Genomic DNA, 13,429 nt, shown 5'->3' with positions numbered 1-13,429 from the left:
CTCCGCGCAGCCGCCGCGGCGGGGAGGGGCGGCCCCGGGAGGGAGGCGCGGCCCGGCCGTGGGAGCCAGGCGGGGCGGGGGCGCGGACCGGCCCCGGCTGAGGCAGGGCCCGGCGCGGAGCGAGGGGAGGCTGGCGGTTCCCAGCGCCGTTCCTGGAGCTGTGGGAGCGGGGCCAGAGGAGGCCCCAGCAATGATCCGAGGGCTGGAACCCCTCTGCTGGGAGGAAAGGCTGGGAGAGCTGGGGCTGCTCAGCCTGGAGGAGAGAAGGCTGCGGGGAGACCTGACGGCAGCCTTCCAGTACCTGAGTGGGGCCCACAAGAGAGCTGGAGAGGGACTTTTTACAAGGAAATATAGTCTAGGACAAGGGGCAATGGCTCCAAGCTGAAAGAGGGCAGATTCAGATTAGATGTTAGGAAGAAATTCTTCACCGTGAGGGTGGTGAGGCCCTGGCACAGGTTGCCCAGAGAAGCTGTGGCTGCCCCCTGCCTGGCAGTGTTCAAGGCCAGGCTGGGTGGAGCTCTGAGCAACCCGGTCTGGTGGAAGGTGTCCCTGCTCATGGCAGGGGGGTTGGAACTTGGTGATCTCTAGGGTCCCTTCCAACCCAAACCGTTCTGTGATTCTGTGATTCCATGAACGATGCGTGACCAAGCCAAAGTGTCCAAGGGCTGTCTGAACACCTCACAACTGAAGGTCCTTCATGCTGCTTGCTTTCCCCAGGTTGCCGTCCTGCACAGATGGAAGGTAAACCGCTTTGCTGAGAAGATCTTCTGGCACGACTCTCCTTCAGGTTCTCTCCAGCCACTCAGCCTCAGTAAGGAGGAACGCAGGGTTTGCCTGCAACAGCTCTGTGCCAGGATCGTGAAGCCTCATGGCTTCAATGAGCTCTGCTTCAGGGAGCTGTTGTGCCAGTGCAGAGAGCTACTGGTTTCAGCCATGCCCGCACAGCTATGTGCAGGAGAACGCGGTACGTCCTCCTCTCTCAAAAACCAACACTTTAACTTCGCGGGGCTGGGTATTTTGCCCATCAGCCTTCCGATTCCTGCAACGGCTGCCATGGCATCGCAGCAACACCTCCCCAGCTGCCCCTGCCGCCTGCCACTGTGCTGCCGTGCCTCTGCTAGTGCCCGGCTCAGCCAGCCCATTCCCATCGCCAGCCTGCACCCATGGCTGTCCCACCTTCACCCAGGGATGGTGACGAGGAAAATGCAGCCATGCAGAAGAGGGTAGCGAGAATGGTCCTAGTGAGCGAGGGCAGCTGGACCCTGAGCGTCCTCGAGATGGTGAGCAGATACTTCAGGCCAGCAATTGGCTCTAGACACACTGCATCTCCTCCAGCTGACAGCCCCAGAAAACTTGCTTCTGCCCTCCCAGACTCCAGTGTATTTCGGTGGCATCTGGCATTTTACCATCACTCAAGTCTTAAGCACAGTTTTCAATGATTATAGCTCAAAATGAATATAGAAATAGGTAGAAACATCCATTTTTTCAGGTGGAAAGTGAGGAAAACCACTTGTCCGATATCAGCCAGCACACCAAGGGCACAGATCACTGATACTCCTGTCCCGTGGCCTGTGTGGTAGCATTCCTCCATCTGTTCACGGTTAATAAATCTGCACCCTAATGAACAGTGCTGTTATTTCAACATATTGAGAAGAGAATTTTTAGCAGAAGAATCATTATATTTAAAATATTTCCCTTAAACACAGTCCTATTTGATTGAAATATTAAATAACATTTGGACACCTAACAACAAAGGTTAAGAACATTTCTGGGTGCACTGCTACTGGAAGTGATGTCTGAACTTGTCTCAAACTTTAAGAATTTATTAGAAATAAATAAGGAGGGTGGAGAAGAGGTGTGCAGAGGCTTTTGTCTAAGTGTTTATTTGTTTTTATTTCTTAGTATTTGTTTTTATTTCTTAATAACAAAATAATTAAATATTTATGTTAATTTATAATAAATTGAATTGATTTAAATTCCCCAACTAAAAACTCATTTATTTGTTGCCCAGACCAATGTGTATATTACTACATACGAGCTACTGACAGTTTCTTGTCTTCAGATGTGTTTCTTTGCAACTTCAAGAGCCTTCTAGTTTTGATGGTAGCAGTGAAGACAGAAAGATGTGGTAGGGAAAGCACTGTGTGTAAAAGTCGATCATTTGTGATGATAATGGATGCCCTCTGTATTTCAAATTAGTTGTGTGGTTTTTTCTCCCAAGAACTTGGACTCTATCCAAGCTATCTGGAAAAAACCCTTTTCTCATTTGCAGAGTATGACTTATGGAAGTGGCTGCAGAGCCTCTGTGTATCACCTTCTGCAGGGCTTGGAAACTTTCATAGTTTATAAAAGGGCCTTATTCTGAAGAATCCTTTTTTATACTGAAGTTCACAGGTAAACATTGCTGGAAAAAGAAATTCAATGCCAAACAGCACATACCGCAGGGATGTCATGTGATCTCGCCTCATAAATTTAGCCAAAACCCAGTCTCTGTGGCTTCCTAGATGAGACTTGCATGACTTACAATCTCAGATGAAATGCAGAAATCGTTTCCCAGAAAAGCGTCGGTGTTGCTGTTGCAGAATTACCGTGTGTCAGGTAGGAGGGCAGCTGAGAATGCTGAACAGGTTTCACAGGAGTGCCAGAACAGGGGGAAGAGCAGGGCGAAGGAGGGAAAGTTTGCGCAGTCCCTTTCCCTTGGACCTCTGTGGGTCATCTAGTCCAACCCTCCTGCCGAAGCAGGGTCACCTACAGCAGGCTGCACAGGACCTTGTACAGGCAGGTCTTGAACATCTCCAGAGAAGGAGACTCCACAACCTCCCTGGGCAGCCTGTTCCAGTGCTCCGTCACCCTCAGAGTGAAGAAGTTCTTCCTCATGTTCAGGTGGAACTTCCTCTGCTCCAGGATGAGCATGTGTCCCACCGGCAGCATCATGAGCACACGGGTAGGCATCCCACTGCCTTCCCCTCGGAGTCCTTAGGATAGGTGGGGTGGTGGCTGTGCCGTGGGGTGGGTGCTGTGGGACCTGGTGATGCTGAGTATTAGGGATATTTGATCCTGGCATCATGAATGTTCGTATCATGCCATTCCTGGAGTTTCCACTGTAAACAGACGTGGGTGAAAAACGTGCCAGTCTGCTGTGCAGGACGAGACCTACAACAGGTGCTGTAATGGAGGAATTACTGTGGGTATTTGCATTCTGCAGAGGATTTTTACATGAGGGCAGAAATGTGTTGCTTTTAATCTGTTTCTCTGTTCACAGCTTTTGAGGCCCGTAAAAATGAAGTGACTAAACAAACTGTGACTGTTCTGTTACTACGAACAACTTGAGAAAAAAACTACAGGTTCTCTGGGTGACAGCCTCAGTTAACAAATGAAGAAAACAGCCCTAAGACCTCTGTAAAACACAGACCCTATCTGCACGCTGCTGGCAGTAATGAACAGGACCAGTGGCTCGTCGTACTGTGAAGGACATGTAAGCCCATGCCGCACGTGCCCAAGGGCTCTGCTCCCATGTCTCCCCTTGCACATCTCCAGCCCAGTTCCAGCTCCTCTGCTTGCCCATTTCCCCGCATTCTGACAAGACTTGCTAACAGGCGTCAGTAACTTTTTCTACTCCTGGCAAGGTTCAGAGGTGGGACAGGATGGGATAAGAAGGTTTGCAGCAACAGCAAGATCTGTATCTGTGCCTTGCAGCCTCTCGCCTCCCTTCCCTTGCCTCTGGTACAAAGTCCCTGTTCCGAGCAGGAGTGAGGGTGTGCTTCTCGGTGAAAGAGCACCAGGACTTCTCGTACTTGTTTGTGCCACCGAAGTAATCGGTGAGACTGTAGTGCTTTCTTGATATGAGACTTGGTTTAGAATAACATTAGCCTGAATGCTTAAAACTTGGACAAAAATTTAAACCACTGAATATAATAGTGTTGCTTCACCTTAGTTCTGTGTAGCATTCTATCCTAGAACAAGATGTTGCTTTATATAGCAAAGTTAAGCAAGAACTAACTAAATATAACTAACTCAAGCAATAATACAAAGAATCAGTGTTTTTTACTGGGGTGTAGCTGTTCCTCTGTAGCTCTGCTTCCCGCCATTCCCACTGGGGGCTGATGCTGAAGAAAGGGGAGGGGACCTTGCCAGCTGTATGGGGACAGTATTGTCGCACCTCTGGAGACAGGTTTATCTGCACAGAGATTGATCAGTGGGGTCCGCACATCAACTTCAAGTTTCCACAGGGGAAAAGGAACAGAAAGAGAAGGAAGGGGGAAACTGCCCAGTGTCCAGCCAAGAACTGAAGCAATGGAGCCCCCAGAAGACGTCCTTCCCAGTGCCAGCAAGCGGTGAGGATGAGGAAGGTGGCTATAACTGTTCTGGTCAGGCTTTCTCCTCTGTTAACTCTGTGCTCGGCACTAGGACCCAGCCAAGCTCCCTCTTGGTTGTTCCTGTATATGGTGCTGCCAGTGCTGACAGGATCACATTTAGTCAGCCGCAGGTGGTGCACACCGGTCACTCCACTTTGTGCCTGTTTATGGCTGGCAATGCTTATGGGGTATTTACATGACTATTACCTAATTTTCTATTTGCTAACTCTTGTTTTTCCCCTAATGTAAATGAAAGTTACAAAACGGGTAGAAAACGCAGGGGGAAGAAAGAGGGGATTCTCAGACTGCTAGCAATCGCTTTCCATGAGAACATATTATAATACTGAGATCTGCAGGTGGAAGGCCATGAGAATAACAGCACAAAGGCGACAGCTAGGAAGCAGAAGGGACAAAGACTGGTGCGGGAGCTCAGGTGAAAGGCTGCAGGGCTGCAGGTGAAAGGCGGGCTGCAGAAGGGCGCACAGAACGCCCTTGGCATTGGAAAGGTGAAGGCACTTGTGCACGTATGTGTGCCGCAGTTGACGTGTCTGGCGTTTGCTGTTCAGTGCTAAAATAGGATTTACACAATGAAATTCTGATTACAGGATTGGACCTGGGGGCCCACACGTTAGAATTTCACAACCAAGGAGGCAGGAAAGTGCTCGCACCGTTTCTGCACTGCATGGCTAAGCTCAAGCTCTGCGGTTAAGCTCAGTCTCTATGCCAGAAAGAAAAAGTGGGTTCTGTTAAATTTCTTAAATGTGAACTGTAACTTTAAGCTTGTTTCCCTGTTCTTACTTTCTCCCATTGCTGGGAACCGCATGGCATGAGCGTCAACTCTTAGAACATACCTGTTCATCAGTGGTTAAAGTTTTAGCAGGCTGCGGCATGACTAGCATATCGTTATCGTCAGTTGCAATCTTTGTCCTAATGGTTGTGAGTATGTGTGAGATATGGTATTGGGAGAATAAACAGCATAAAGTCAGCGTACAGAATTCTGGATTTTTTTCCTAGAAATACAATTCATACTCCATAAAAAATACTGGGTCCAGAGAGATGTTGTCAGCTATTTCTTTATAAGCTAAGAAGTTTTTCTGCTAAACAATTAAACGTGACACAGGGCAATTTTGTGATCCAGACTTTAACATAAAAACAGAGTGACTGAGGTCACATCTATTCATTGAAACCCAGATCTCTCAAATTTCTAAGTTTACCAGGCCAAAATGGAGAGAATAAAAGAATAAAGTGGTGGTCTTACCCAAAGCTGGGAGGAAACAAGCCCACCTGGCTCACTTGGTTAGTTTGTCAGAGGAATAAATGCTCCTGTGATGCTGACAGCTGAACATATCCGAAGTAAATAATGCCCCATCTTCATGTTTACCACCTTGGCTGCTGTCATCTTCTTTTCTTTAAAGAAAAGGAGAGCCCCCAAAGACATGACACACACGACACTGTTGTCAGCCTGTTACCGGTGGGCAGTTGCATCAAAGGCTGGAAATGGCCCCAGGATTTCCGTGGTGGAACTGAGAACCAGACCCCGCACCCATCCAGCTCTGTCATCGCAAAGCTCTTCCCCACCCTCCACCCTTTTGTCGTTGCGCTGTGAGCTCTGTAAGGCACCCTGTCAAAAAGCAGGTCTGCCCTCGCAGCCTGGCGTTAAGAGGGGAACAAGAATGGACGCGCTGTGGGTCTGCTACAGTCTTCATATGTTGATTTGTAGAAAGCCACCCCTTCTCTGAACCCAGGAACTCACAGCTAGCAATGGAAGGGGTGAAGAGCATGACCCAGTTACGTTTTAAAGCCACTCTTTGTGTTGTAAAGCACATTAGGGAATAACTTCAGGCCAAAGGCTGGAGACCAAGGTTTCATGGTTTCTTAGACATAGAAAACAGCCCATTGTCCTTATCCTGTATACAGAAATTACATGCTGTACATTCTCACTAATGTCAGCCAAATCTCCATCCTATAATTAGCACATACTTACACTGCCAAGTCCCCTGCTTGCTTTCAAGTGGGTTTCTTGTTGAGCTGTTATTATACATTTTTACCATACTCATTATTCAGGCTTTTGTTTAAATTGCTCTGCTTTACCTGTGTATTTCTCTCATGCAACAGCTGACACTCACCTGCTGTTGCTACAGGTATGTCCCATTCCACCAAAATCCCTGGTGTCTCTGCTGCCATTATGGGTCTTCCCAAAACAAACAGGAAGCTGCTATCAAGTTAAAGAGGAAAGGGAGAACTCCAGTCCCGTCTTCTTCTGCCTCAACTCTTTCTTGCAGACTGCTGCTCCAGGGAAACTGTACAATGTATGCAGTTCATCAAGGCTTTCTCTGACTCCGTTTTTTATTTTCCAGGTTAGTCTTTTTTTGCCTGTAAGACATATATGTCAGCCACCAAAAGCAGAAGTAATTTTCAGTTCTGAAAGAAGCTCATTCTCTACATTTTTAAAATATTGTTGTAAGAGCTCTGTCTTCCAAACAAACAGCAAAGAAATGGGAAGCTTTTCTGTATTGCAGCAGTTCATGTTCTGTCTGATTTACACACAGAAAGCATTGTCAGCCTCATTTGTCCTTCCACAGGAAGAAGCATCTGAAACTGCTTCCTTTGTGTAGTAAAAGTGTACTGAGAGATGAAAATGAGACTTCTTGGACTCTCTGAAGCCAAATCAGACAAAAGGAGCCTGGAAAGTAAACTAAATTAAAATCCACAGGAATTTCATACAAAGCAGAGTTGTGTGGCAAGAGCTCTGCAAAGGCACAGACTGGATCCTCAAGGGTTATTTTGGGCCTCTGGTGAAGTAGCATAGGACTTTCAAAGGCATCTTGGGGGCTGATCTTCCTGTGCCTTTTTCTGTGTTACTACTGTTAGTTGCAGTCTAGTAAGAAATCTAACGAAGGACCAGCAGGGTTAGTTCTGCTCTGACAGGCTCGGGTGTGAGTGTGAAGCAGCCTCGTGATGCCCACAATGACGGGGCTTGTCTGCAGTGCTTCCTACAGCATCATGCACATGTGAAGCAAAGCTCATTGCTGAACACAACAGTTTGAGGTCTCGGCCAGGAGAAAACAAACAGGTACCTCTGTCAGGTTGTTAGCTGCCCCATATGGGGCAACAAGAAAATTCAGTGCCGACCAAAAGGCTGGGTGTTTCTCCTGGGCACTACCATCTCTCTGTACACTTTTGTAAGCTGTTATCTGTTTCGCATTTCATTTCTTACTCACTTTGATCTTAACTCTGACTTCAAGCTATGTGTTTTGCCTTTTTTTTAAAGTTGATGGCTCACTGCAGTGCTAACAGACCCAGTCACTGAGTTGGATGGTCCTTAGCACTGGTACTTATTCCCCCATGTTCCTTTGGGGTGTCCAAAGGAACATGCGAGTGCCCCTGTGTGTGCCATAGGCTGGGCTGTGAACCTCCAAAGGGACTCTACGAAGGGCAGGAGTCTTCCCTTAATCAGTGACTGCTGGCAAAAGACAAAACCTTTGCAAGTGCATTGTCACGGCTGAATCTCTGCTCCTCAGATTGTCCCACGCTGCCTTCTACTCAGGAAAGTTCAGGACACTCCTTGCCTGACCATCCCTTTTAATTCAGCCTGGTGTTTTCTACAGGACCAGACAGACGCCTGCTTGAACACTTGCGTAAGCCTGCCTGCCCCAGTCAGGCAGAGCAGTGTTTGCAGCACCCGCCATAGCAGTCCACTGCAGGCGCCTGGAGCAGAAGACCACTCTCCTCAAGATTCCCTGTTCGAATCGGGCTCCTTATGGGCTTCTGTCCCCTGTTACTGACCCAGAGGGAGCACGCCTTCCTCTCGTGTAGATGTCTTTAGCTCTCTGTGCCCTGGTTTCTCACCTGTGGAGCAGGGATTTAGGGTCAGCATTAAAAGCAGCATTACAAATGCTGAACTGCTGTCAAGCAGGGTGCAACCAGATGCTGTGGTAAAGCACCGGTAGAGCAGAAGGACCACGGTCTACCAAAGGTGAATTTGTTATGAAATAATCTCCAGAAGTGACAGAAGTGTTACGGCAACACGCAGTGTCCCCACAAGTAATTTCCGGACTGGCAGGTAAGCAAAGGGCAAATTAACTGGCAGTGACTTGCTTTGAAATATTGTGTGTATTTAATTACAGATGTTCCAGGAATACAGATATGATACTTCACAGACTCTCCTTTTAAAAACTTTCCTTACATAAAGAGAAGGTGTGGGAGTGTGAGGGAGAAGATGTCTGGTTGCTCTTCCTCTTTAAGGATTGCTCTTAATCGAATGGATCATGTTGTGATGCTGCTTTGCCATGCCTTGGTAAATGAATTGATCTTTCAAACATTAAATTTCCAATGTTTTCTGCAGGAAAACTAGAAAAACCCCAACAGACAAACATCTGTTTCACTGCTACATTCTGTTCTCTTTATCAGCAATTTTCCAAGGAACTTCCCAACAGCAGCATCCCTGTCCTGTCCCGTGTGCCGCTCCCTGACAGTGCCGGACAGCTGGTGTCCACAGAGGTGCTCTCAGCCCGCTTGATGGTTTTTATTCTGGTCCTGGCCACACCAGTGTAGCTCTGCTACACTACTGCACACGCAGGGATACAAAGCCCTCCACACAGACCATGGGAGCAGGGCTCTGCCTGCTCGTTCGCTGACCCCCAGCATGGCAGGAGAGTGTTATAACCCCCCACCTCCGCTCATCACACCAGTTGTCTGCAAGTCAGACCGCTTGCCTTCCTGTGGTTAGGGAGCAAATTGCCGCCCACCTCGCTGCCCTTGACTTCTGTTCCCCGTGGCTGGGTCTCTGGAAGCCGCACCTGCCCCGCAGACCCCCCCCTCTTGCTCTGCCTTTCTGGAGCACTGATGTCCCCCCAGGGAACCCACCCCTTGCCCAGCCTGTTAATGCTGACCTGCAGGCACCTGTCTCTCACCAAGCCCTTCCATCCAGAGAGGTGCGTGGGTCTACCTCGTGTTTAGTCCTCTGAGAGGGGACTGCAGGAGCGCTCCAGACCAACACATGGATGTTTGGGGTGGGAAGCTGGCTCCCCAGATTTTCTGCGCTCGTGTCTTTGACCCAGCTGGAGGCAGTCTTTGTGAAGATCCAGCTGTGCCTGCATGCTGGAAGGCTGCCTGCAACAGGCCTCCCTTGCAGCGGTTCTGCCAGGCATTGCAGCTCTTCTGGGACCTCCCAGATGTGACTCTCTCCATGCTCCAGCTGACTGATGGGGTCAAATCTTGCTGGGGTCACAGCAAATGAAGTCTAAAAAGGAAGACTTCTCATAGAATCATAGAATGTTTTGGGTTGGAAGGGACCTTTAGAGATCATCTAGCCCAACGCCCCTGCAGTGAGCAGGGACATCTTCAACTAGAATGTCTTCTTTTAACTCACACTGCTGTCTCCAGGTGCTGCCTTTTTCAGCAAGCTACTGGCTGTGCAAGGAATTTTTCCTGATTCAAAAGTGGTTCTAGCTTAACTTCATGCACTGCAGGAGCTAGTTTGGTCGGGCACATGTTCCCCTTTGAAAAGTAGAGCAGAGCATTCCTGCTGTGATGAGACACTGGTTCATGATCTGCATTTGGCTGGTGCTGGCCTCGGAGGAGACACGCCAGTGGGAACCCACGGTGAAGGGATGCAAAAGCCTGGTGTGGCAGTGGCCTGATCCTGCCCCTTTCCCTGTGGTGCAGCCAGTCCTGGTTAAAACATACGTGTGGTCAAAGGCATCATTCTTGGCCTTTGTCTTCTTTCACTCTCATCCCAGCTGCCATTGTGGTAGGTCCTTAGCATATGGCCAACCTTCTGCAAGACCAGAAGTTCCCAACCTGTTCAGCACCTCCCAGAGCAGCTTCCCTCCCGCTGGGAGAGCTGGGGGATTTCAGAGGGGTGCTGTTTTGCCTTTGTGTCTCAGCTGGCAAAGCTTCTGGCACAGGGTCAGGCTCATGACCACTGAGAACGTATGTGCGCGCTGCACTCCCTGCTCAGCTGGGCAGGAGTGAGCAAGCACAGGCGGGCCACAGACTCCAGGGATGTGGCTCATTCATTGCCTCCTTGCTGCCTGGGTCAAATGCGGGGCAGAGCTGAGCGGCAGAAACAAAGCTCTCGGCGTGAACCCCAGCTCAGCTGCCCGTCCCGCACAGATGGCAAACAGGCCTGTGCCTGTGCCACTGAGCTCGGCTGGTACCTGTCCCCTCTCACAGAGGACGTCCTGGGACAAGCCAAGCTCCACTCTGTTACTGCTCGAAGGGTGTGGTGCTGGAAGGATACTGGGGAAGCCGAGTGGGTTTGTAACGAAGCCACACGGTCACCGGGCATCCATGTGTTCTCTGTGAGGTGGTGGCAGCTGTCACTCGCCGTGACCGCTGGACCACTCGTCAAGCAGACAGGCAGGCGCTTCCCAACAGGAGGGCAGTGATTCCTTTCCCTCTGGTTTGGCAACTTGTACGTCCTATTTCACAGCCTGCTGGCCCAGCTGGTCCTTCCCTGCGGCAGACTCAGTTCTTGCAGGGTCTGGGACGCTTTTGCCTTTGCCCACTGTTTTTGGCCTACTGGTGGCACTGGTGCTAATGGGATGGCAGGTAACCCAGCCGGCTGCCCAGTAGTTTGGGAGGGAAGAGCACAAGCTCTCCGCTGAGCACCACGAGCAGTAGCTTCCCTGGCACAGGGGCCCGGAGCGAGCAAATTCCTCCTGGTCACACAGCCTGATAGGGCTGATAAATGGTCATAGCACAGATAGGTAAACAGAGGTTATGGAGTTGCCCAAGGTCACAGAAGAAAGTCTGTGTTAGGTCTGGGATGAGGATGTGATACGCCTTCTTCCTCAGCCCACTGTGCTGGCGGCAGGACCCTGCTGCCTCACCCCAGCATGTGGACCATCTATGAAGAGATGCTTAGCACCTCTGGCAGGTGTCCGTGCCAACAGTCAGACCTCTGCCTCCATGTATTTGATGCCAAGTGAGGAACAGGAGGAGAAACCACCAGCAACAACACCACCTCATGGCAGCCGTCCCTCGGCTGCGCAGAGGCAGGGCGGTCTGTCTGTCCATCCGTCCGCCCATCCTGCAGTGGCCAGCACTGTCCTGTCGAGTCAACACCAGCAGCTTTCCTTCCCGGAGAACGCCTTGCTTTCGCAGGAACACCAATGCACACTGGTCGCTGCCCTTCCAGTGCAGCTACTAATACAGACAGTGAGCTAAAATGAGTTCATCTAAAATTGCAGTTCTGTGCTGAAGTGCGGGTGACATTGCTGGGCTAGCCGAGCTCTTCAGCAGGGCATATGATAGGAACCAGAAACCTCTGATGCAATTACAGCCCTGTGTATAACACTGTGATGGTAATAGGACACAACAGCCAGGCAACTACGTCAGAGGTTTGAGAAGTATTTTCAAATCCTCTTTTTAATTAATGGGTGCAGACACAGCATTGATCTGGTGCTGCTCCTACCAATGAAGAAGTGAAGAAGGAGTAGAAAGAGGCAAGGGGATAAGGTGAGAGGAGGGCAGGTTTGGAGGCTACTCTGTCCTGCTGCCACAGAAGAGCATGAGAGAAAAAAGAGAAAAGCAAAGAAAAAGCACAAAGGAGTTGGGAGAAAGGAAGGAGAGATCAGAAACGAGAATGCAGAAGCCATATAAGTGAGACAGGTAATGGCGTTCAGGCTGTGGCTTGCAGACTGCTTCCAAGCGCTCTGCAAAGTCGACTGCAAAAATCAAATTTGTGTGCAAGTCAGTGGCCTACAGAGATGTTATGGCCAGCAGTCGGGTCCTCTGCTGCAGAAAGGAGCCAAACCAGAAGACTGAAGACTATCAGCGAAGAGCAAGCCCCTTTTGTTGCCTGGCCGCACATGATGTGCCTGGTGTTACAGCCTCCAGAGACGCAGAGTGTTTGTTTAGCAGGCAGTTCTCATCCTCAGGAATTCCTCATTGATATAATTTGTGAAAACGTCGCTATCTGATCTTGAAAAGACAGCTCAGCAACCCCACCTCGGAGGCAAACAGCGTGCTGGTTCGAGCCACTCGACCCGCGCAGCCTCTGCCTGGGAGGTGCGTGCAGCGGCGGGGGGGGGTGCTGGGGGTTAATACCCCTGGAGAGCAGCCCATCCCCGCCCCCAGCACCAGCCTGCGGACACTGCGGAGCCCGGGAAGGCCGTGGTCTCATCCTCAATGCTGCCAGCACTTTGGCGTCAGCTCCCCACACGAAAAGGGAGAAGGTGTGGGAGCAGGGCGTCACGTGTTTGATCACTGCGGATGGGGGCAGACGCTCCCTTCGCTCCCCCGAGTAATCACTTCTTCCGTTTAGGCTTCTCCATCTTTGGGGGTCTAACAGTGAACCCTGACAGCATTCAAGGCCCCCGCGGAGTTGCAGTGACATCTCACCAAAAGCGACACGAGCAGAAGGGATGGCGACCTTCCCCAGGCGAGGTTAACACTGCTGCCAAACTCCTCTGCTGCTTCGCAGGCGGACCCGGGAAGAGCAGTGTTTTTGGCACGAACACCCTTCCAGATTGCCTCCATTACACTCCCGCGTGAGCGTCGCTGCCATCGCAGCTCGCAGCACGCATTAGCCCATTCCAGTTTCGCAGACGTTGGCACGGGGAAGAGGAGGAAAGGAAGCCCCCGGGGCGCGAGGCAGCCGGCCTGGCAGGCTGACGTCCCCCCGCAGCCGCCAGGCCTGTCTCCTCCTGGGGCGAGGCGACGCGGCGGGGGAAACCCCAACGGGGGAGGCGAGGAGGGTTCGCCTCGCGCGCTGCGGGAGAACCGGCACCCGGAGCACGCGCCACGAGCACAGGGCGAGCCTTCCCGCGGAAAAACCCCCGGCATGAGCCAAGGCGGAGACCTGCGGTGGCCGGCAAACCAAGGAAAGCCGCAGTTTTCCGCGAGGGGCACACCGCAGTTTTCGTCGCCCCGTACGCAGCGTGCGTGGGGATGCACGTGCCCCACGGGAGACCTACGGCTGCGTGTGGCACAGGCGCGGCGGCAGCGCACCGCGCCGCTGTGCCCGCGCACGACCCGCGAGCCGGCAGAGCCCCTCGGCACCGCTCCGCCAGCGCCCGCCTCCCCGCGCCTCGGCCGCGCAGACAAAGCACCGCCATTTCCCCGCT

This window comes from Opisthocomus hoazin, chromosome Z, assembly GCF_030867145.1.
Source record: "Opisthocomus hoazin isolate bOpiHoa1 chromosome Z, bOpiHoa1.hap1, whole genome shotgun sequence".
Lineage (NCBI taxonomy): Eukaryota > Metazoa > Chordata > Aves > Opisthocomiformes > Opisthocomidae > Opisthocomus > Opisthocomus hoazin.
This window is presented reverse-complemented; position numbering follows the sequence as displayed.